Raw genomic sequence first — 25,519 nt, forward strand, 5'->3', positions numbered from 1 at the left:
AGAATCAGTAGCACCAAATATATCAGCTGCCTTATACAAGCATGTGCAATATCCAGTAAATACAACAAAAATGTGCAATTTGCTTTGATTCTGTTTCATGTGTTGTTGTTTCATGTGTGTGTGCTTTTTAATATCGAGGGCACTGAATTAGGTCAGGGATAGACAAATCTGTCAATTTCAGTTTCTCTCACTTTCTTGTTTTTCTCAACTTAAGTTCAGTTTATCTCAAAAACTATGACATTTTCTCCAGTCTTCAGTTTGTCCAGAACATTGACAGTTTTGTTTAAAAAGTTTGCATGAAAATTCATAAACATTTTTTGTGCCCATTTTGCCAAATATATGCATTTTGGAAGCCATTTTCCTAATATATTTTTGAACATTCTTTTCCCTAATATACACATTTTTTGTACACTTTTTTTTCTGATTGGAGAACTCCATTGTTCGAATTTCATACTGCAAATTTCTAAGGATAACTGAGTTTCACTTTGCATAGTGGTTCAAAAGTGCAGAATTAAGTAAGTTCACAATAAAATGCAAACTTAATGAATTCTCTCCCATCCTTACCTAGGGTATGTAAAGACTTCAGACAGTCCACAGGAATCATCTTTTTCTCCTCGCTCATCACTTTCTCATAGAAGTGTGATGTCCTTCCTATAACTGTTTACTTAATATAAAAATACTGAAAGGTGTCTCTTAGATGACCTTATACATTTATATCATATTGCACTGAAGTTAATGACTCCAACAGTGCACATGAGCTTTTGTCATGCGGAGAGATCAGGTGTGAAAGGTGCTAGGATGCACCTTTTCCCCTTGCAGGATCCTTCTGTGCAGACAGGTCTAATCCTAAAGCTCAGGTGTGGGTAACATGCAGCCTGCTTATGGCCTCTACTACCCCCTATGGTAAAATAATAATATGGGGGTTTTTTTGGGGGGTGGGATGGCACCTGAAGCAGCATGGAGCATCAAATGGGACATTTTGACCATTTTGGCCAGTCCAGATGCCATTTTTAAAAACTTTTATTTTTTAAGCACTGGTGGGGTGGGGTGGGAAGAGATGGGGCATGTTGGGGAGGGGAATTGCCACTGCACCTCCCAAAATTTCCCAACTCTGCTAAAGACCAACTTGGACAGAGAAGCCTCACTGCACTAGTCAGCCTTGCTGGTTTGTGGCAATAGGAAAAATTGCCACTGAAGTTATATTTACACTACAGTCAGTTTAAGTGTCATGGCTTCCTCCAAATAGGAATTACAGTTTGGTGGAGGTGTCAAGAATGCTGTGGTAGAGACCACTAGTTTTATTCCCAGAGCTATGACTAGTTCAACCACGTTAAGTGTGCAACCGTATTGGGTTGCCGCCCATTAGAAGGAAGCCTCTGATTCCGGAGCCTTCTGAGTATCCTATGCCCTGCCAGAGTGCTGCTGGCAAGGTGGGAGGAGAAACAGAGGTGACTTCCATCTCTTTGACTTCTTTTTTTTTTTTTAATGTTTTCCTCTAGATAGGCATCTGAGCCCATCTAGAGGAGTCGCACTCCCAGAAGTGCAACCCGGCCTGGAGAGCCCATAGGATCTTCTCTCTCCTCTCCCTGGAACCTGAAGTCCTGCTCCTGAAGTTGTAGCAGTGTCTTCAGCTTTGGAAGGAGGAATCTGAAAAATTCTATGGTCCCTGGGATGCTCTCAAGGGACCATGGGATTGTGCCTTGAAGCTACAATGTATATTATGTTGTATGGCAGAACAACTTGAGACACTCCTTTGAGAGGACAGGAACTAGGAATCCAGGGCAAAACTTATATTTGTAGTCACCAACCATAATTCTCTCTCCCCCTGACCCGCTTCTCCCTTCTTGCCTTGGGTCTTGGGTCTGTCTCAGATTCTAATCTGTGAAAAGGTAGGACCACTAACTCCCAAGTTCTCCCCGAAATCTCTCTCTCTCTCTCTCTCTCTCTCTCTCTTTCTGGCTGGGTGCATAATACACTGAACCAAAGTGCTGTAAAACTGTTGGGAATTGCTTGAACTTTGCTTCATTTCAGCACTGCCTTCTGCCATAAAGCAATAATGCTCAGATGGCTGTAAGGCAAAATAGTGTCTAACTTCAGTAGGTCTGATGTGATATGTCTAGAATGTGTGTGGTATATCAGAAAAGATACAACTGGCATATTCCTCTGCCTTTCCCAACCAGAATTCACTGAAATTTTAGTGCTTTCAATTTTTTAAAAGGAACAAAACAGACAAAATATTTAAGATCCATATACTCACATGAACCTGTCCATATATTAAGATTATCTTCAGAGGCACTCTGAATCACAACCCCACCTGGTCTTCAGAGCTGAAGCAGGTGGTTACTGATATGTAGGGCCTCCTTGGTTCTGGTGCCCTAGCTCTCACTTTTGGGGGGATGGATGAAGACCTTTATATCTGCCCAGGTCTTTTAGTTTGACTAGTTTTATTATGATTGTATGCTGGAAATTTAGCTAGCTTACTGTTTTTATAGTTTCAAACTTCCTTTGTAAGCCCCTCTGACAACCCGTTTTAGACTGAAAAACAGGCTGTTGATGGTGACAGAGATAATAATAATGATACTGAAGACGATGAGGAGGAGGAGGAGGAGGAGATAGAATAAATCTAAATCCATTGAATAAGGGTTAGAAAAATACATGGTCTTTTGCCATTTAAAGCACAATCCTATGCATGTTTAGACAGAAAAAAGTCCTACAACTCCCAGCATTCCCCAGCTAGCATGTCTTTATATATTTTAATGTGACATGTTTTGATTTGTTGAGATTCCAACATAGAATATAAGGTAGGGAAAGAGAAGAAATATTTAGCAGAAGGAGCCTTTGTGTGGAAACTACCGGAGGGTGTTCCAGTAGATTACACACAAAGGTGTGTGTGTTGCAAGTTACAGTTTGGTCTCCAGAAACCTGTGAGGGGGCTTTCCAACTTGGAGGAAGAGTATCAGTGCCCTATGGTGGCAGTATTGGATTGAATATGTAAGTCAGGATAAATAAAAACACATACTTTAACTCGACTAAATTATGGACTAAGCTGCCTGCTTAGGCAATACAACATAATACAAGTATTTTGCTATGCTAGAATGATCTCATCATTTTTAAATCTGACCTGTGATGGCTTCTGTTCAGATATTTGCTATATGAGCCCCATATCTTAGCAGCATCAGACAGGTTCCAACAATTTTTAATGTGGAATGTAGTTGCAAGGAATTGCTTTTCTTGACATTGGGTGAAAATGGAATATTTATGCAAACTTGTTTTGTGAAGCAACATCTGCTGCTTGCTTTCTGGGACCATATTCCCATAAATGTCTCTGCATAGCTGCACAAGGAGGTTAATTGAAGTTTAAGCACATTTCTTTTAACAGAGAACCAAGCAAATCACTGAGAGGGGAGAAACTTGTAGCTTATTCCCTCTTCCTGTAAATAATGTTGAATGCTGCCTTTAGACAGAAATAGCCTAAAGTATTCCTTGTGTGATGATAATATTAAGCTGATCTGCTTAAACAAGAACAGCTATAAAACCTACTTCTAAACTCAAAGCATGTTCAAAGACTATTCATCTCAAAAGAATATTAAACCGATAAAAGTGCTAAATATCAGTAACAAGTAGGAACAGAAGGATCCAGTGGGCAGGGCACCCAATTGGGGTTGAAGGAATTCTCTTTCTAGGCTCTCCACAAGATTGTTTCACGATGTCAGAAGAGTTCTTATTTTTTGGGCACTAAGCTGTCCCGAAGCTGAAGAAGGTAACCATGAACTTTCAAGTTAGGCTGACCATGTGTCCTCTTTTACTGAGGACTCTCCTCTATTTTGAAGGCATCCTCTGTTTGACAGGCTGTCCAGACCAAGTCTGGTTTAAGAAAGAGCTAGGCCCTGAAGTTGCTCTCCAACTGCACTTGGGCAGCAGACTAAACAAGGCACACACACACAGGTTATCTGGTCACATTCTTCCACATTATGATGTGATTCACTTTATTTCTATTGAAGTTATAATAATTCTTTCTAAATTTGCATTTATACATAAACATTACCATATGCAAATTTTATGCAAATAGGTATCCTCTTTTTTGGTGAAGCATACCCTCTTTTTTGGAGATTCATAAGTGGCCACCCTATTTCAAGCACACTTGTCAGGCCCTGGTCTTGCCCCAACACAGGCTGTAGCTGGGTTACAGTTCAGGTATGGGGGTACAAATGCCTTCCCCAACATGGTGCCCTCCAGATGTTTTGGACTTCAACTCCCATCATCCCGAGTCAGGATTGCCAATGATCAGGAATGATGGAAGTTGCACTGTACCACCAAAACATCTGGAGGGCACCACATTGGTGAAGGCTGGTGTATGAAGATCAGAAGGGCAATACATGTGGTCACAGGTAGACTGGAGGTTAGGCAGCAGATCAGGCAGATGAAGAGTAAAAGGCCAGAGTCAGAAGCAGTGACAGAACCAGGCAGAGATCAAGTTCCAAGGCAGCAATAGAGGGTTGAACCGGGGGCCATGAGCAGATACTAGGTCAAAAGCAGGGTCACACTCACAATCCAAGCTAGCAGTCAGGAAAATAACTCTCATGAGATGATGAGCTGGCTTGCCTGCAAGGGCTTTATAGGGCCTGGTGTGTCCCGATTGGCTTGGAGAGCCAGCTAGCAGGCTTTAAGCTGGGAAGTCAGCTCTCTTCAGAAACCCTAGAAGGAACCTGCTGGCTGAGATCTTCTATAATACATGTGATTGCTTCATCATGATTACAACATAATTCTCAAGTCACATTTATTGGACTATATACTTAATCAACTGTTGGCATCCTTTTGATAGTGAGGTAAAAGTGGGTTGCGTTGCAAATCTACTTCAAATCAATCAGGTAGTTAGTTAAAAGCCAGATCATTAATCAACTGAAAAATAAGATTTAATATTAACCCAGTAAATCTCTGATCAATATAAAACAGTAGCAAGCTCTGCATTGCAATAATGAAACTGATTGTAATTAGGCATTAATGGAGTTAATTCACAAATTGAGTAATACACATTGGTTGACTGGCTGATGTAATTATTTATAGTTACATGGCTTTAGAACATAGGTGGGAATGTATGGCCCTCCAGATGTGGGACTACAACTTCCATAATCCCTCACTATTGGCTATGCTGGCTAGGGTTGGTGGAAATTGTGATCCAACACGTGGAGGGCCATACATTCCCCCACCACTGCTTTAGAAGAAGTTATAATGGAAACTAACCTTTGAAGAATATGGGAACTTGGGTTAACACATGCCCTCATCTTTTCACGTAGAAGGAATATTACTATATAAATAAACCCTGGAATACATTTATACTTTTGTATTCCAGTCTAGAAAAGTCATGAAGTCCCAGTGAAAACAAAGGCATAATATAGTCACAACAAATTTAAGTCCTATTAATTGTAATGGTTTAAATGGTGACTATGGGGCTAGTCGAGTTAGGTACTTTGAAACTTTGATGAACTACATGGGAGCTACAATGAAAAATAATAATCCCAATTATTTATTTATAGCATTCACCATAAACAAGAATTAATAATGGACATATCCATCAAATACACCAGTAACCTCACACAATATTTATATTAGAATTTAAAATGTATTTGAGATCTTTGTGTTCTTTGCCTGCATAGCGTATCTCCCGAAAGAATACATTAATTTAAAAGAGCAATTTATCTGGAAGCCATATTGTTGTTGTTGTTGTTGTTTTTTAAAAAATCATTATTAACCTTATTCAAACAAACTGAAAAACTTCTCTCCCCCTCCACTGACACACACACACACAAAAGGGTTGGTGGGAGCGAGCTGGATTATGACCCTGTACATCATAAATAATATATAGAAGGAAAATGAGTATAGGTTAGAGCTCTGTGCAAGCTATTCCAGCTATTTTGGACTGTACCAAATTTTTGGCAACTAATATATATTGCAGGACATTTGCTTACATTCACAGATACAGGTAAGGTAAATGCTTTGTGAAGTTTATGCTGTTATTTGGCACTAAGGTGACCTATCTGTGTACCTAACAACTGGAGGAAATTAGGAGAACTGAATGATGACTGGCTTTCATCTTATTACTCCTCCTGTGGTAAGGTGTATATCATGTTAAGATTAACTTGGATTGTTGGGTGACTGGAGCATGTACATTTCAAAATGTAATGATACCCTCTGAAAAAAAACATACCTTGGGGCTCTAAAACCCCTGGAAAAATTGCTATGTGAATAGGTGTGACAGGTAGGTATGATTCAGCCAAGCTTAAGTACTTTTAGGGCTTAATCCTGTTCAGACAGGCGGCCGCCTATCCAATGCAGGGCAGGAGAAGCACTTCTCTTGCCCTGCATTTGTGGCTAGATAGCTGGTTGCAGCTGTCTAGCTGCAGTAGGGCGGAGCGGGGGAGGAGGCTGCTGCACAACACATCCAATGTGTCATACAGGCATTTCTGCCCTCCTCGCCCCAGAATGCCCCACAGAACACCCCTTTTCGGCGGCTCCACACTTCTCTTGCGAGTGTGGAGCACGGGACTGTTCTGCACTGCCTCCGAGGCAGTGTGGAAGTGGGGGGAGATTGGTTCTCCGGGAACCAACCTTGGAGTGCGGGTTCCGAGGTTGGTTCCCGGAAAACCAGATGTCCTATGGCTGTCTAGCCACTGTCTAGTGGCCATAGGATTGCTCCCTCTGAGTCTCAATAATTTCAATGGGAGAATTAATCAAGCACTTACTTTTTCCCATTGGAAATGAATGGAATACAGGTGGGACCTGCAACAAAATGTTCAGGGTTCCAGCCAACTAGCCATGTCCTCTTCCAGGATACTCCATTCCATTCCATTCCACTCCATTCCCCCCTTCTCCTGGTTTTCCATTCAGTCTGCATTCCGTGCCCACTGAGTATGCTCAGTCCTCACTGGGCTTTTTGGTTTCCCTCTTTAGGCCCCCCTCCCGATGTTTTGTGCTAGTGCAAATATTTGGGTTCTTCCTAGTGATACTTCCCTCTTGTGTATGGATAGTGTTGTTTTGGTACATAAGGACTCTGGCCAGGCCCCTACCATTAGGCAGAGTGAGACAACCACCTTAGGCAGCAGATGCTGGGGAGCAGCAGTAGCAACCCATAGACATTGCTCCTGAGCTCTCTAGCCATTCCCCCGTCTTGGAACACAGCCTGTACTGGGCCCTCTAAACTAGCTTGCTGCCTTCAGGTGTGATGGAGGTTGCTATCCTACCAATAGTGTTCAGGTAAGCTTCAACTGCCAGTCCAGTTGGCTTGGAATGGAGGGGCTGGGGAGGTGCCATTTTGTCCTTTGTGTCAGGCAGAAAATTGTCTTGGGCCAGCCCTGTAACACCTGGCAACTGGAAAATTGTGTTTGCTGTTGCATATCTGAGAAAAATAGGGATGTCAGAGAATTCCGCCATGGATCTTGGGGAGGCCGAATGCGGAACAGTCTGCCCCCCCGCCACTGGGACGAGACTTACCTGGGGCGGATCTTCCTGGCGGCGGCGGCTCCGGCGGTGGTTCGGCGGCTGCAGCAGCGGCCAGTCTTCCTACCGGCTGCCGCTGCCGTCATTTCCAGTTAAAAAAAACAACAAAAAACAAAAAGTGATGGGCTACGTAAAGATTTACGTAGCCTATCACGGCTCAGTTTAACAAAAAAAGTGATAGGCTATGTAAATGTTTACGTAGCCTATCATGGCTGACTTAAAAAAACAACAACGCGCGTACGCAGATGGCAGCGGCCACGGCCGCCGCCATTTGCATTCCTTATTTTGGCACGTCTTAGTCTACGTCAAGATTTACGTAGACTAAGACGGCGAAAATAAGGGGAACGCAAATAGCCAGCAGCCGGATCCCTGCGGAGCACAGCCGGCCGGCCAGGATTCCGGGGGGGCGGGTAGGAACGGAGCGCCTCTCCCCCCGTCCAGGATTCCAGGTGGAGGGACGGAGCGCCTCCCCCACCACCATCAGCATAATTCGCGAAAGGTAAGTGCCTTTCGTACATCCCTAGAGAAAAGTGCTTAACTTTGGATGGATTGAGTCCATAGGTTTTAATATTTACAGACGTCTAAATTCGGAGATGCTTTATCACACCTGAGCTATTCCTTTGAATCCTTTGTGACCCTAATGTTTAATATACCTTCTTACATTCAGACAATAATTTCCTGAATTCAAAGCTTTACAAAATCCTTGACTGCAGGTGGGTGATTGGTATGCATGCTCACCACTTAGACAGAATTCAGAATATGGTCAATCCCCTGAGCACTTCACCTCCACAACTTCCCTGGGCTGCTGCTGATTAATTGTTAGCCTGAATATGCTTGAACTGAGTCATTAATTATGTCTAAAAGGGAATAATTCTGGAATGTTTTCTATAGTGAGATGATATTGCTTGCATTATTAATTACTTACTCTAGTTGCTGTCACATGCATATAAATACAAAAGGACCTCTTCCCTCACTCTTTTTGCCAATTTGGGATTTAGAAATAGAAGTAGGTTTTTGTGTATGTGTCTTGTTTCAGAAAATCTATGGGTAAAAAATCCTGCTCCAGAGATCCATGAATGCTGTTATCGCATGGCCAAGGCCTCCGGATTCATTTTGATGGAGTGACCCAATTAGAACATGCAGAAGTATGTACTTGGATGGGTATTCTCTCTTGGTATTAATGGGGAACCTATTCTAGAAGTGGGGAGTTTCTATGCCTAGAGCAATTTGCTCTATCAGTTTAGTCCAATGGTTTATTTGTTTTGGCCACTGGCCATTACAAAACATAAAACAGAATACCAAAGATTCTGTTCAGGCAGTATACAGCCAGGATGTTAGTAAGGTTGCAATCTTTAGCATCTTTACTTGGAAATAAACCCCACTGAACATATTGTAACGTAAGTCTGAATAAACATGCATTGGATTGCCATGAAAATGGCACAATATAGTCATAATTAAGTGGGCTTTTAAAAAACAGCTATTTTAAAAAGCTGGAGGAACTGGAGTTGCGTGAAACCCTTCTGAATAATTTTGCTAAAATAATAAAAAAATAATGTAACTCATAATTCCTGCAAATGTTTTGGTTGAGCAGCACTCTCTAAATTACCTCAGATTTCACTTTAGGAAAAATTTGTTAGTAACCACAGCCACATCATTTTAATATAACTCTTCTAATTGCAGAAATGTGAGGGACCACTCCTGTGGATTACATTTTAACACTCCGACAAGCTTCGAGAATAGAGCTTCCTTATTAAAAGCGATCAAATATACTGGTGTGGCTCATAAGTATTCTCGCTGTAGAAAATTCCCAGGTGATTTTGAAATGTATCATGTACTTACATGGCTCTACCTCTTCAGCCTTTTATTAGCTGATGATTATTTGTTTATGTCATGATGTCATAGCCTGTACTCAAGCTAGACACACGGGCCATTCAGCAACCACATACATACACAGTGCTGACCTAGCATCCACATGCCTAAGCAGTCTATGTCAATACCTCATGACATCCTTGCAAGGCTGTCACCCTGGGTTACTGCTCAGCAATGGTGGCCATATGCCTCTCCAAACACCACCAGCCACCACTGTATATGTAACTGCAAACACAGAGCATTTCCTTTTTTATATATAGAAGAAAAGCCCTGGTATTTGTTGGGGCTCTGAAGGCCACATTACACATTACATTAAATTCTATAGCGGGGTGGGCAACTTGGGGCACGCAGATGTCCTACAACTCCCATGATACCTCACCTTTAGCTGTAGTGGCTAGGGCTGATGGGAGTTGTAAGCCAAAACATCTGGAGGGGCACAAGATGCTCACCCCTGCTTTGTGTGCTCTATTGTTCAGGTCCAGATCTCTTCATCAGCAAGGTGTTACCAAAAGCAGATGGGAGTGGGGAAAAAGAAGAAGAGAAGAAGGAAAAAGAAAAAAAAAGCATCATCTTAATGTTGGTCTCAGATTGTCAGAGTGTCAGGATTCCTTGCTTGCTGCACTTGCTGAGGACGTTTGTACATAAATCCTCACAGGGTTGTTGTTGTGAGGCTAAAATGGAGAGGCGGAAGATTATATACACCGCCTTGTGTTCCTTAAAGAGGAAAAAAGGCCGGATATAAATGTAATAAATAACAACAACAGCAACAACTCCTGTTGGACATTCCCACCGAAGATGAAAGTATGAATCTGACCACACCCCTGAGCACACGATACTGACTATAGTTTCGATGTGTTAGGTGAAGCCTTGCAGGATAATGTATCATGCACTGAGAACTTTGCGTTATGTTTACTTCTTATTAGTGTTGATTGATAAAGATGCAAAAGAGGCCCAGATAAATCTTCTTCCAAAGTGTCACCTAAGTCACTCTCCATGCCTGTACATAGTTAGGGATGTACGAAAGTCACTTACCTTTCCGCGGATTATGTTGATGGGGGGGGGGGAGGCGTTCCACGGCCGGCTGTGCTCCACAGCAGCTCCGCAGAGCAGCCAGCCAGGCCCAGGCCAGAGCCATCCGCAGCCAGATTTCTGGCCACGGAGGGCTCTGGGTAAAAAATAAAACAAAAAAACCTGCGTACGCAAATGGTGGCGGCTATGGCCGCTGCCATTTCTGTTCCTTATTTTTGAAATAAGGAAGGGAAATTTCCTTTTCCAGTTGGCTTGTGTAACTACATATAAATTGATGCTGATCAGCGCTGATTTATGTTAGTTTGCTTTGTAACAGGAGTGAGATTATTTCTGGTACTGGATTTATAATGTAAAGGCTCATGTCACCACTTTATGTCCTGTATTCATATTGATTTATTGCCCATCTTCTTGAGGAAAATGCCTAGGTCAGGCAGGTGCTAGCTTCAGCTGAGGTGATGTGGAATGATTTTGCTCATTGGCAAATACTTTTTATTTTTTACATTTTTATACTGCCCAATAGCTGAAGCTCTCTGGGCAGTTCACAACAATTAAAACCATAAAATACAACATGATAAAACATAATACAAAACTGTTAAAAGTTTTAAAATACCAGGTAAAACCAAGGTAAAACCCAGCAGCAGTTACAGCCCAGGGAAAGTCTGTGTGAAAAGGGGTGTTTTCAAGAGGCATTTAAAAGATGTTACATTTTCAGCCTCCCGAACTGCACCGGGGAGGGTTTTCCACAGGGTGGGGGCCACTACAGAAAAGGCCCACCATTGAGGTTCTTCATGGTGACATTCTATTATTTTTGGAATGACCAGCAGGCCCTCCTCTGAAGATCTTAAACGTCATCTGGGTATATAAAAGGGAAGGCGGTCTGCTAGGTCCCAAGTTGTTTCGGGCATTATTATATGATAATAACATAATCTTGTACATGGCTTGGTAGGTAATAGGCAGCCAGTGAGGGCCACATCCACATTGGCAGGGGGACCAGGGACTGTGTGTGCACCTCCCCATTCATGCACACACACACACACACACACACACTTCCCCCCAGTGCTCACACATCTTCCCTCCCTGCCTGCTGAGAACTAGGGATCACTGGGCTGTGTGTGGTGGAGGTAAAAACCTCTCCCATCCCACAGAGATTGCCACTGAGGTTGCAGTTTCTCCACCTCTATTAGCAGTGATCTCAGAAGCCAAGGAACAGCATTTTCTCACTGAGAAAATAATCTCATAATCTCACTGAGATTAACAGTGATCTCAGAAGCCAAGGAACAGCATTTTCCCGGCAGCCCAGCTGATTAGCTGGGCTGTGGGGTATAACGGGTGGGATCTTGCTGGCTTCGGGGCCACACAGGGAGCAGCCAAGGGCCACATGCAGTCCCAAGGACACAGATTGTGCACTCCTGACATGGATGCACATATCCTAGTTTTTGTCAACATGGAATCTTTTCCGGTGTTGTTATATGTCATAGCACAGATTTGTGTTGCACTGGACTTTTGGAGGTGGGGGGTACTTTTGATAGAATCATTCTAAGAAAAACGTATAAGAATGTAAGAAACTGAATTGGTTTTGAGACTAGGATAGGTTCACAAGACCAGCAGTAGTTAGACATAATGCATTTTTAAAGGTATGCATTTGGTATGGAAATGTTTGGAAAACTGTGACCAACAGTTGGTAGCATCACAGGACCATTAGAGCTATTTGTACAAAATTGCAGACAACTGGAAGAACTAACCAAGGAAAACAGAAACAACAGCTAGCTGGCTTACATAATCACTGAATTGAAATGTTCCCTTTGCATCAAAAATGAGTGCATGTGTATTTAAGAACACTTCTTAAAAAGAAAAGCTATTCAGTCTCACTATTTATGAAGCTCACGGGAATAGCTACAATCAGAAGCACTTTATAAACCATTTACTGAGACATACACACACACAGCTGCAAAATCAGTCTGATAGCTTATTCACAGAGAATTTAAGAAATGTTAGTTAACAAAGAGTTCTTTCAAAGCCACATAATGTAGTCTGCTTTTTTAAGGGTTTACAAAGTTCTGGCACAATGCACTGGGAATTTGTCAAGTGCAAGCCCCACTGAAATGCTCAAACAGAGGTCTTCAGTGGGGCATCATCCATGGGAGATGTTCCCAGACTGTAGTAGATTGCAATTGATGTCTATTGTCAGAGATATATAATCCACCCTGTTGTATGTTACAATTGTATGCTACAGTTTAAAGAATACCTGTACCAGTGTGCTCACACATGTGAATGTGCGTATGTGCACACATGCACACGTGTACACAGGATTTATCAGACCATAGCAATATACCAGTGGAATTGTGTTTACTTTAGAGGAATAGGAAGATTTGCATCAGTTAAATATATTACCTAGAAGATATATTAATTTAGAATGTATCACTAAAGGCTAAATTGCACATTACTTTAAAGACGTAGCTAGCAGTTATGTCTCCCCCATTTTTTTTTTTTACTCTAAAGTAAGTGTAAGAGAGGGGGACTTCAACTCTTGGCTCCTATTGTGGTCCTGATCTGGATCAGGGCCCTGAGCCTGCAAATTATACTGCCCCCGAATAACCTAATGTTTGTTTTAATGGGTCATTTTTGGCAATGTAAATTGCAGGTGCAGGCCCTCTGTCTGGAACGGGATCACAGTGGGAGGCAAAGGGTTAAAGTCCCCTACTCCCCATGCAAGGGGCCCAATTCAGATCAGGGCACTTATACTTACTTTTGAGTAAGAAAGAAAAAAAGACACTACTAGTTAAGTCTGTAATGCAATGCGTAGTGTGGCCCTAAGAATGTACTTTCTCTTAGCCAAATACTGGCAATTACATTATACTGACAGACATGACAAGTTTGAAGCACCCCTCTTTAAAAACAAACATAAACAAACCTTGGTCAGTTTTCAAGTGGTGACAAATCCTGATTTAGAAAGTTCTGCAGTCTGGATGAGATGATTATTGAGTTATTCTTAAAGGATTTCCCTCTCAGACATCTTATCCTGTAGAGAAAGAGCTTCGGTATTTAACCGTCAGATCTGGCATGGACAGCAAGTTGTGCTCAGTTTAAGAGACTTACTGCTCTACGTACTCAATTTGCCAAAGCTGTATCTGTTGGGAAAGATTAAAAACAAATAAAATACTACTTTTCTTTCTTTACATCACAGTGTAAGGAGAAAAGGGTCTCAAGAAACTGTTGCTCAGTTTCTATCTTGGGAACAATTCTTCTGTTTGACTATGGACAATTAATTTATTTTATGCTGTAACTGCCATGAGGAATTGACCTTTTTATCTTCCCTCTGCTCAGGGCCAGTGCTAGGGTTGAAGGCTTCCCTTTCAAAGTACCCTCCACTGGTACCTTGCCTGGTGATAGTGGCTGGGAAGCTGCCTGCCATTTTAATTTCCCATAGTGCCTCAGAGTGATGCATTGTCAGGTTCTCCAGGGCATTGTGGGGAAATTTTAAATGGTGGGTGACAAGTGACTATCCAGAACCAGCACCTGCTGCCAGAAAAGCTTGCAGCTAAAAGAAGAGGTGGGAAGGAAGGCCAAAGCAGGAGTCAGCACCACTGGGACCATGGCAGGCATTAGTCATGCCTCTACTTGCTGATTCCTGAGTCCAGTTTTTATGGCTTGAAAGGTGACATTTGAGTGATTTAGGTTTTTTTTTCTTATTCAGGAACATACATCAGCACAAAATCTCTACATGAGACTCAACAGTGTGCACGGAAATAATGAAAAAAAGAGATATCCTTAGTTAAAAAAAGAGTTATCCTTAGCCTTACCAGTCTGCCCTCGGGTCTGGTGGTGCTGCTGCTGAATGCCAGGTCGGCCCAAAATAAAATCTCCCTCATCCATGATTTGATTGTGGATGAGGGGGCTGACCTGGCATGTATTACTGAGACCTGGGTGGGGGAACTGGGAGGAGTCACTCTCTCCCAGCTGTGCCCTCCTGGGTACTCGGTGCAGCACCAACACCGACTTGAGGGTCGGGGAGGGGGGTTGCTGTGGTCTATAGGAATTCAATCTCCCTCTCCAGGCTTCCTGCTCATTCGAGTGCAGATCTTGAGTGTTTGTACCTTGTGTTCGGTACCCGGGACAGACTGGGGATTCTGTTGGTGTACCACCCACCCCGCTGTCCATCAGACTCCCTGCCTGAGCTGACAGAGGTGGTCTCGGACTTGGTGTTGAGGACCCCTAGGATGATGGTCCTGGGGGATCTCAACTTCCATGCTGAGGCTGCTGTATCCGGGGTGGCTCAGGACTTCATGGCCGCTATGACAACTATGAGGCTGTCCCAACATGTCATCGGCCCAAAGCATACAAAAGGACACATGCTTGATCTGGTTTTCTCGACTGGGCAGGAGGATGGTGATCTGAAAGTGGAGGAATTAACATCTGTCCCTTTGTCATGGTCAGATCACTTCCTGCTGAGGTTTAGACTCCTGGCGGCCTTTCCCCTCTGCAAGGGTGGGGGACCTATTAAAATGGTCCGCCCCCGGAGATTAATGGATTCCGATGGATTCCAGAGGGCTCTGGGGAATTTTCCTGCTGGTATGGCTGGTGCTCCTGTCGAAGCCCAGGTCGCTCTGTGGAATGCAGAGATGACTCGGGCGGTTGACACGATCGCGCCCAAGCGCCCTCTCCCTCTGAGCAGAGCCCGGCCAGCTCCTTGGTATACACCTGAGCTGAGGGCAATGAAGCAAGAGGGGAGACAGCTAGAACGCAGGTGGAGGAAAACTCGTGCTGAGTCTGACCGAACACAGGTAAGAGCCCACTATCGAGCCTACTCTGTGGCGGTGAGGGTGGCAAAGAGACAGTTCTTTTCCACCAGCATTGCATCTTCTCAGTGTCGTCCAGTGGAGCTTTTCCGAGTGGTTCGCGGCCTGTTACATTCTGGGCCAGGGAGAGAGACAGTGGAACCCTCGGTAGCACGCTGTGGCAAGTTTGCATGGCACTTTGAGGATAAAGTCGCTCAGATTCGTCATGAATTGGACACCACCATTAATGCAGTTCCATTGGTAGAGGCGTTCAGAGCACCGTCTGGTCCAGTTTTATTGGATGAGTTTCAGTTACTGAGGCCTGAGGATGCGGACAAGGTGCTTGGCCAAGTCCGATCGACCACTTGTGTGCTTGACCCTTGCCCTTCATGGCTTATTAAATCAAACAAGGAGGGGTTGTCTGGCTGGGTCCAGGAGGTTGTAAATTCCTCCTTGAGAGAGGGAGTGGTGCCTGCCGCTTTAAAAGAGGCAGTAATTAGACCACTCCTGAAAAAGCCTAACCTGGACCCAGAGGATGTTAACAATTATAGGCCAGTGGCCAACATCCCCTTCCTGGGCAAGGTGCTTGAGTGGGTGGTTGTAGGACAGCTCCAGGCACTCTTGAATGAAATGGATTATCTAGATCCATTTCAATCGGGCTTCAGGCCTGGTTTTGGAACGGAAACTGCCTTGGTCGCCCTGTGGGATGACCTCTGCTGGGAGAGGGACAGGGGGAGTGCGACCCTGTTGATTCTCCTGGACCTCTCAGCGGCTTTCGATACCATCGACCATGGTATCCTTCTGGATAGGTTGTCTGGGTTGGGAGTAGGAGGCACTGCACTACAGTGGTTCCGCTCCTACTTGGATGGCCGATTCCAGAAGGTGGTGCTGGGGGATTATTGCTCTGTGCCATGGCAATTGTGCCATGGGGTTCCACAGGGCTCTATTTTATCCCCCATGCTGTTTAACATCTACATGAAACCGCTGGGGGAGGTTATCCGGAGGTGTGGGCTGAGGTGCCATCAATATGCGGATGACACCCAGCTCTACCTCTCTTTTACATCAAAACCAGGTGAGGCAGTGACTGTTCTGAATCAGTGCCTGGGCACGGTAATGGACTGGATGAGGGCTAATAAACTGAAACTCAATCCAGACAAGACGGAGGTACTGTTAGTGGGTGGTTCATCTGCCCGGCTAGGTGATATTCAACCTGTTCTGGAGGGGGTTGCACTCCCCCTAAAGGATAAGGTTTGTAGTTTGGGGGTGCTCTTGGATCCAGAACTGTCACTTGAGGCACAGGTGAACTCAGTGGCACGGAGCACTTTTTATCAGCTTAGGCTGGTATACCAACTACGCCCTTATCTGGACAGAGATAGCCTAGCTACAGTTATCCATGCTGTGATAACTTCTCGTGTGGATTACTGCAATGCGTTATACGTGGGGCTGCCTTTGAAAACAGTCCGGAAACTTCAGCTGGTCCAAAATAGGGCAGCAAGATTGTTAACAGGGACTGGCCTGCGAACTCATATTACGCCAGTACTTTTCCAGCTGCACTGGCTGCCAGTCCATTTCCGGGCCCGATTCAAAGTGTGGGTGTTAACATTCAAAGCCCTTAACGGCTTGGGACCAGGTTACCTGAAGGATCGCCTCCTCCCATATGTGCCTGCCCGGACCTTAAGATCATCATCAGCGGCCCTTCTCCATGAGCCCCTGCCAAAGAAAGTGAGGCGGGTGGCTACTAGGAGGAGGGCTTTTTCTGCTGTGGCACCCCGGCTCTGGAATGAGCTCCCTAGTGAGGTTCGCCTGGTGCCTACATTGTATTCCTTTCGGCGCCAGGTGAAGACCTTTTTATTTTCCCAGGCATTTTAACATTTTAGCTTTCTAAATTTTTATCTTTGCTGTTTTAAATCTGTATTTTAAACTCCTGCACTGCTGCTAGGTTTTATTGTGGTTGTATTGTTATATTGTGGTTTTAATGTTCTATATATTTTAAATTGTTTTATTGTGTGTTGCTTGGATTTAATTTTTGTGACCCGCCCAGAGAGCTTCGGCTATTGGGCGGTATAGAAATGAAATAAATAAATAAATAAATGCAAAAACAGACTTCACGAATGACTGAGCACAGTTCGGGGTGGACTGTACAGGTTAAAAGAAAAAGAAGACTATAGTGTATGAGCATTACCCCCACAGAAATCAATGGGACTTACGTGCTGATAATTAAATGCAGCATCATAGCCCAAGGCGTGCAAAACTGCAGTTTTACATTTGGGATCACTGTGGTTCCAGTCTAGCTATAATTTTTGAATTAGTTTTGTGAAGTCTACCTGCTTTCTTAAAGTAAGACTCATTTTCCAGTTTTAAAAGTTCAGTTTTGAGGAGCTATGAGATAAATATTATGAATTATCTCAGTAAGTCTACAAGCGATATATGGAGATTAGAATTCGCGGGAATTCCCTGATTTGTGTTTCTGTTTTTCACTGACTGCTGCAAATGGAGATACCAAGCTAATTCCACCAATGTGATGGTGCAAGCCATGATATCTATATTTGAGGATGTGGGCTCTAATCTACGGAAGTTTGTCACAAGTAGGGATGTCAGAGAATTCCATCACGGACTCCAGTGAGGCTGGGCTCCGGCCAGGCCAATCCGCAGCAGGGCCTCCAGCCGCTGCCAGGCTGGTGCGGACGCAAATGGCGTCCTGCGTAGGGGACGCCATTTGCATCCCTATGGTAGCCCATGATAAGCTACGTAAATCCATGAATTCCTACCCTGAATCCGTGGCAGAACGGCCTCCCGCCCCCCCCACGGAATCCCCCCGGGACGGAGTTCACCTGGTGTGGATGTGCCTCCAGCAGTGGCTCTGGTGGCGGCGGCTCCGGCTGGTCTCCTGGCCGGCTGCTACCAGGCTGCTGCGGCCACAAATGGTGGCCGTCATAGTAGCCGCCATTTGCGTGCTTGCAGGCAGCCATGATAAGCTAAGTAAGTATTTACTTAGCCTATCACGGCAAAGAGTAGGAGCGCAAATGGCGTAGCGGCCATCATTTGCGTCCCTTCTTTAGCCGTGATAGGCTACGTAAATATTTACGTAGCTTATCATGGGCTACCGTAGGGATGCAAATGGCGTCCCCTATGCAGGATGCCATTTGCGTCTGCACCAGCCTGGCAGCGGCTGGAGGCCCTGCTGCGGATTGGCCCGGCCAGTGGCTCCGCAGCATGGCCCTGCTGAAGATTGGCCTGGCTGGGCAGGATTCCGGGGGGGAGGACTGGATCCCCTCCCCTCCATCAAGGATTCCTGGGGGAGGAACGGATCTCCTCCCTCCCCCAGCAGATGCCCCAACCGGAACCAGGTAAGGGACTCATATATCCCTAGTCACAAGAGATTTACCAGACTATAACCAAATAACCTTATGCATATCTACTCAGAAGGAAGCCCCTTTGAGTTCAGTGGTACTTCATCCTGGGTGTGTGTATCTAGCAGGGGTGGGCAACTTGTGGATCTCCAGAGCTTTTGGCCTATAACTTCCATCAGGATTCCCCATTGGCTATGCTGGCTAGGGCTGAGGCAATGCTAGGCCAAAACATCTGGAGGGCTACAAGTTGCCCACTTGTGTATGGCAGAGGTGCTCTATTCCTACTTTGGCTCAGTCTTCTCCCAAAAGAGGGTCTATGACCCCCCTGGCAAAGGTGAAGTACAGGCTGAAGGGGCAGGATTGCAGCTTGAGATCGATAGGCATATGGTCAAGGAACACCTAATTACTTTGAATGAGTTCAAATCTCCAGGGCCAGATGAACTGCATCCTAGAGTAATAAAGGAACTGGCAGAAGAACTCTCAGAACTGCTTTCTATTCTCTTTGAGAAATCATGGAGGACAGGTGAAGTGCCAGATGACTGGAGGAGGGCTAACGTTGTCCCTATCTTCAAAAAGGGTAAAAAGGAGGAACCTGGGAACTACAGACCAGTCAGTCTGGCATCAATCCCTGGAAAATTCTGGAGCAGATGATAAAGCAATCCATCTGGAAGCACCTTGAAAACAATGCAGTGATTACTCGAAGCCAACATAGATTTGTCAAAAACAAGTCCTGCCAGACGAATCTGACCTCATTTTTTGATCAAGTAACCTCCCTTGTGGACTGTGGGAATGCTGTAGACATCATATACCTCGACTTCAGCAAAGCTTTCGACAAAGTGCCCCATGATATCCTGATTAGCAAACTAGCTCAAAGTGGGCTAGATGAAACAATGATCCGGTGGATCCACAGTTGGCTACAGAATCGGACTCAAAGAATGCTTATCAATGGGACCTTGTCAAACTAGGGAGAGGTAACGAGTGGGGTACTGCAAGGCTCAGTCCTGGGCCCAGTGCTCTTCAACATTTTTGTTAATGACTTGGAGGAGGAGGTGCAGGGAATGCTGATCAAATTTGCAGATGACACAAAATTGGGCAGGATAGCTAAGACTTTGGAAGACAGAAACAAAATTCAAAGCGATCTGGATAGACTGGAGCGCTGGCTGGAAAACAACAGAATGCCATTTAATAGGGATAAATGCCAAGTTCTGCACCTAGGAAAAAGAAACCAAATGCACAGTTACAAGATGGGGGATACGTGGCTCAACAACACTACAAGCGAGAAGGATCTTGGAATTGTTGTCGATCACAAGCTGAATATGACCCAACAATGTGATGTGGCTGCAAAAAAGGCAAATGCTCTTTTGGGCTGCATTAATAGAAGCATAGCTTCCAAATCCCGGGAAGTACTAGTTCCCCTCTACTCAGCACTGGCTAGGCCTCATCTGGAGTACTGTGTCCAGTTCTGGGCACCACACTTTAAGAAGGATGCAGACAAACTGGAGAGGGTTCAGAGGAGGGCAACAGAGATGATCAGGCCCAAACAAAGCCCTATGAAGAGAGACTGAAAGAACTGGGCATGCTTAGCTTTGAGAAGAGAAGACTGAGGGGAGATAGGATAGCACTCTTCAAGTACTTGAAAGGTTGTCACAGAGAGGAAGGCCAGGATCTCTTCTTGATCATCCCAGATTGCAGGACACGGAATAATGGGCTGAAGTTACAGGAAGCCAGATTCCGGCTGAACATCAGGAAAAACTTCCTGACTGTTAGAGCAATACGACAATGGAACCAATTCCCTAGGGAGGTGGTGGGCTCTCCCACACTGGAGGCGTTCAAGACGAGGCTGGACAGCCATCTGTCAGGGATGCTCTGACTTGGATTCCTGCACTGAGCAGGGGGTTGGACTCTATGGCCTTGTAGGCCCCTTCCAACCCTATTATTCTATGATTCTATGTATAGGGGCCAATCTACACTTATATTTTTTTTCGCTTCCAATAAGGTTTCACTGCTTGTCTTTCACACTATGCAGGACCTGCCTTGAACTGGGACTATAATTTTCCACTTATGTGCTCCTGCTTTCAAAACCTTGATATCCTGATATTTCCCATTCATGTGCTCTGCTCTTCCACGTTCATTACCTTATAAGGTCGTAGTCCCCTCCCATGCCTGTGCATATATGGCAGTGTTTGTATTTCCCTCCTGTCCAATCACAGCTCTAGATGCCCCCATCTGGTCTTCCAGCTACTGATAGCATAGGTTCCTTAGCACTGGAAGTTTTATCACCAACCAGCAGAGGGCTAGAGGTGCTGGCTCTTGTCTGATCTGGGAAGCTCAGCCAGGTCAGCCCTGGTCAGAATTTTGGATGGGAGACCGCAAGGGAATTAGTCTTTGTGCACTAAGCAGTGGGTTGTTCTCCTTCTTCAAATGACACTAACTTTTACCTCTTCTATCCCCTGCTTTTTTTTTTTTTAATTAAGGATCACAACCTTTACACCCCCCCCCCCACTTAACTGATGCTGTAATGTTTTCTTGCAGCCCCAATCCTGGGCACTTACTTACTCAGGAGTAAGCCACATTGAACTCAATGGAACTTACTACTGAGTAGACATAAGATCACCCTGTAAGTGATCTTTTCTTTTTTTTTAATTAAGACATTAACTTTGAATTTTCAAATCCTCAGATCTTCAAATCTTCGGAGAATAGGCCTTCTCCAGTCTAATTTCCCCATGCACAAGCGTAAATTTCTTCACTGGGCAGTCTTCGAAGATGCAAGCAGCCCCCTCCCCGACCTGAGTGTCTCCTGCCTCTGCATTTCTCAATCAGAGGGAGCAGGGGGTAAAATGCCTCCCTGCAATGAAGGGAGACACCTCTGATCCCCCACCCCACCAAGCTTAGAAGCAATGTCCTCTTTTGTTCCAGAGCACCCTATGGGGCTCAATGGGACTTACTCGAGGCTTGCAGACTTACAGGGTGATCCTATGTCTACTCAGTAGTAAGTTCCATTGAGTTCAATGTGGCTTACTCCTGAGTAAGTGAATGCCCAGGATTTGGGTTGCAAGAAAACATTACAGCATCAGTTAAGCGGGGGGGGGGGAGGGTGTGTAAAGGCACTCAGTTGTGATCCTTAATTTTTTTTTTTTAAAAAAAGCCAAAGCAGGGGATAGAAGGAGGTAAAAGTTAGGGTCATTTGAAGGGAGAGAACAACCCCCTGCCAGTGCAGGAAGCCTGATTCCCTTGCGGTCTCCCATCCAAAATTCTGACCAGAGCTGACTCTGCTGAGCTTCCAAGACCAGACAAGAGCAGGCTCCTCCAGCCATTTCCTTGCTGGTGATAAAGCTTTGTGTGCTGAGGAACCTATGCAGTGTCATCTCACGGTCTTTGAAGCTTCAAAGAAGCTAGCAGCCCCCCCCCCCCAAATGCAAGTGCCGGGTGCCGTTGCCACTGCCCCTCTTCCTCACACTGGCTGCAAAGGGCTGGTGCGGGGAAAACAGCATCAGCAGGTACCTCCCAGCCTCTCACCCTGGCCTCCAGCAGGTGGGGGGGGAGAAGAGGATAGGTGCCTCCTTCTTCCCTCCACCCCTATCTGCTACAGCAGCGGCAGCAAGGGACAAGCTCTCAGCGGGAAGCCCGAACAGGATACTCGCACCATCCCTACATGCGTGCGCACGCGCGCGCACACACACACACAAAGAGGGATAGAGGAAGAGAGGGTGAGCGGGTGGGGAATCAGCAGAAACAGGGAGAGTTTCTGCTCCTCCAATGAGATCCACCATCTTTTAGAGCAGGAAAACAGCGCAGCTCTCAAGTGTGAACCGAGCTTGCGCATTCGACCAAGAACCGCAACGGGGAAAATGGATGAGTGTGGATAATCACGTTTTAATGCGAGTGCATTTAACCCGACAGGAACCCAACCTCATTGCGATGGCAGGCGCAATGTAGATCGGCCCTAGGATTGTTATTTTTGCTGCAACAGACTAACATGGCTGCCGCTATTACAGAATATCTTTCTAAGCTCTTATGTTTTCTTAATGGGCCCAGAGTAATGTGAGCACACACAGACTTTCGACACTTACGGCACAATCCTACGCATGTTTACTCAAAAGTCTGAGTCCTACTGAGTTCAATGGGGCTTCCTCCCAGAAAGGTGTACATAGGATAGTAGTCCTAATTGCTCACCCCTGTTGGGCCCCAGAGCTTCTCCACTCCAATGCTGTTGAAACTTTGCTTCTTGTCCCAGCTCAACAATAACAGACACCTGCTAGATACCCTAGGCAGCCCCACTATATATCAGTCATCAAATATGCTGGCTACTTAGAGCAGAAAATAATTGGCAACCCTGTGGACTTTATGAGGAAAATTCTTCCTTGCCTGACACAGATGTTTGTTTGTTTGAAAGCTACACTAGTCTTATGCCCTGTGTTCAGTAACCTCAGTTTATTGTGCTGCACTGTGGTATATATCTTGAAAGTCTTGGGCAAGTTAACTTCAGGGTACTTTGAACACTTCAAAGCTTTTCTGTCACTCCCTCACTTGAGCTTACCTCAACCTGAGAAGAAAGAGGGTGTGTGAACTCATTCTTCCTTTTGCAATGGGGTGATTGCTAGTCTGAAGGTGTTCTGGCAATGCTCAAAAGTAGAAGAAACAAGCTGTAATTGTTTTCCATCCCTCCATCACGTCTCCCCTTCCCCTTCAATGACATGACAGCTGCTACTGGGAGTGCAGCATCGGCAGCTTCTATCATTTTTTTTCATTTTTTTTTATCAAGGGCTGTCCCCATTTGACTTCTTGCACTGCTGGGTGCTGTCACTCACTGTAATCAAGCCTTGACATGTCATTCCTTCCAAGAAGAAACACCAAGTTTTCTTACTTCACAGTAGTTGCTAGGGTATCTTCAAGGGCATTGCTGCATATCACTATCTATTATTTTATCTTTCAAGCATTCTGTGGAATTCTTGACATACTGAGGAATTATAAACAGCATGATCCCACCATTTCAATATTATTTGAATAGGTATATCGAAATATTAGATTGCATTTTCCTTAAGTAAGATTCAACATGGTGGTGATATGAATTGTTTAAATCGAGACATCGCCTTCTCTCACTCAACTTTAAGTAATTTGTGTGGCAAAGATTAACTATCAAGAAGTACCTATGTCTAAACTAGACCATCTACATGACAAATTGGTTATCCACTCTAAACCAAACAAGAAGCAACGTGAGTCTGACCAAAGCTGGAAATAGGTGCCCACTAACCACACAATAGCCACTTGAAACTTGCAGTGCAACTGCTGTAATTCTGTGGAAAGGCAGCCTACACTTTCTGCCCACATGGTAAACCCCTAACATCCCACAAACACAGGAAGTCTGGTGTGTAGTACACTGTGTGCAAAGAGGAGGTGATAAGCTAAGGCCTGGTCTTGCTGGGATGCAGCAATATGGAGCTGCCCTCCTTTCTAACACTCATCTTCTCATTTAGGGAGATACAATAGGGAGAGGTGAGGTGTGCTCCAGTCCTTGGTACCCAACAGAATGGGGTTACATCCCTCTATCTCCTGTCTCTTTCCTCAGAGAGAAGTCAAAGAAGACCCAAAGCTCCAATTCAGCCACTCCTAGTGAGATAGGCCTTTGTGCCTTTGCTGGTCCTCTTCCTTTCTTAAGCTACTGGGGCAGACTAAGGCTAATTCAAAATGTTTGGATTAGGGTCTCAGTGTTTTTTTAAAAAAGATGGTGGAACAGAGCTCCCATTCCATGCTTTATCTGTAATATCAATGAGTGGGCAACAATGAAGATTTGGATTGCCCTCCACTCCTTCTTGGTATTGATAGTACAGCTCAGGTATTTTGGTTTAGTACTTTTTTGGATTCCAGTTTTCTTCAGACATTTCTAGATCTATCTACTATTCTAAATAATTGTTAGTTATTTTCCAACCCCAGGCAACTTACTGGCTAGGTTTAAAATATTAAAATAAGAGAACAACAAAAAGGAGGCAATAACTAGCTCAAGAAACATTACCCAGTATACAACAGCTTGGAATTTTCCCATTCAATCATCACTATACTATTTATATATTTTTATATTTTTCTCTGCAGGGGAAATGGAGATGTAATGGCAAGAGGTCAGGAATGAATCAGTGTTGTAAACTGATTTTTTTCCCCTTACCTAAGTAATTACTACATTCCTTGTAAGTAATAAACTGTGTTGCTGGTAGTGCCAGATCTGCACAGTCCTAGAGTAGTCAAGGAAATCTAAGCATCATTGCTGGTATTTAGCACTAGGACATAGGCTTTTAAAATACACTTTATTATTAAGACTTAAGCTATAACCGTTTGATGGGTGTTTTTCTAATAACAACTATTGCTGAGCTGAATTTTCATGACTTTTGGTTTTTGTGTTGAAAATTGCATGCTCAGTGACAGGGAAGTTGAAGCTTTCATGGGATGGCTAAGCAAATTGCACATACCCTGAGTTTTTTTCTACTTTTTCCCCAAAGTCTTGTTCAAGTTCCACAGAGCTAAGGAAAATCCACTCAAGTCTGATTTTTAAGACTTCCTGCAGACAGGGCTGGGGGTGGGGCTATGGCAGGGCTGTTTCTAGTCACATGACTGAAGGAAGATCTTCAGAGGGTATATAAAAAGGCTCTAAGGGCCAAACAATGTGTTCCGTTAATTATGTCAGTGTATCTGACACTGGTATTTTTATTTTTGTGTTAAGTGTCACAGACCTGATCTAGATTGGGACCATGGCACTTTAGGAGAGGAGGGTTTAAGCTTCTCCCACTTATTTTCCCCCCAAATTCCCCCTTCCCATTGGGGCAGCGGTTTAAAAAGAAAAAAAGTCCATTGGAATAACTTAGGTTATTATGGCTGTTTTATCGATTCCTGTGCTGTTTATCGTTTATTATGTTGTATTTTATTCTTTTACCTATTTGTACTGTATTTTATATTTCAACTGTATTTTAAAATGGCATTTTAGTTTTTTAATTGGTTGTAATCTACCCAGAGAAT

This window comes from Heloderma suspectum, chromosome 5 (assembly GCF_057233095.1).
Source record: "Heloderma suspectum isolate Gila_16-S chromosome 5, 16-S_ref, whole genome shotgun sequence".
Lineage (NCBI taxonomy): Eukaryota > Metazoa > Chordata > Lepidosauria > Squamata > Helodermatidae > Heloderma > Heloderma suspectum.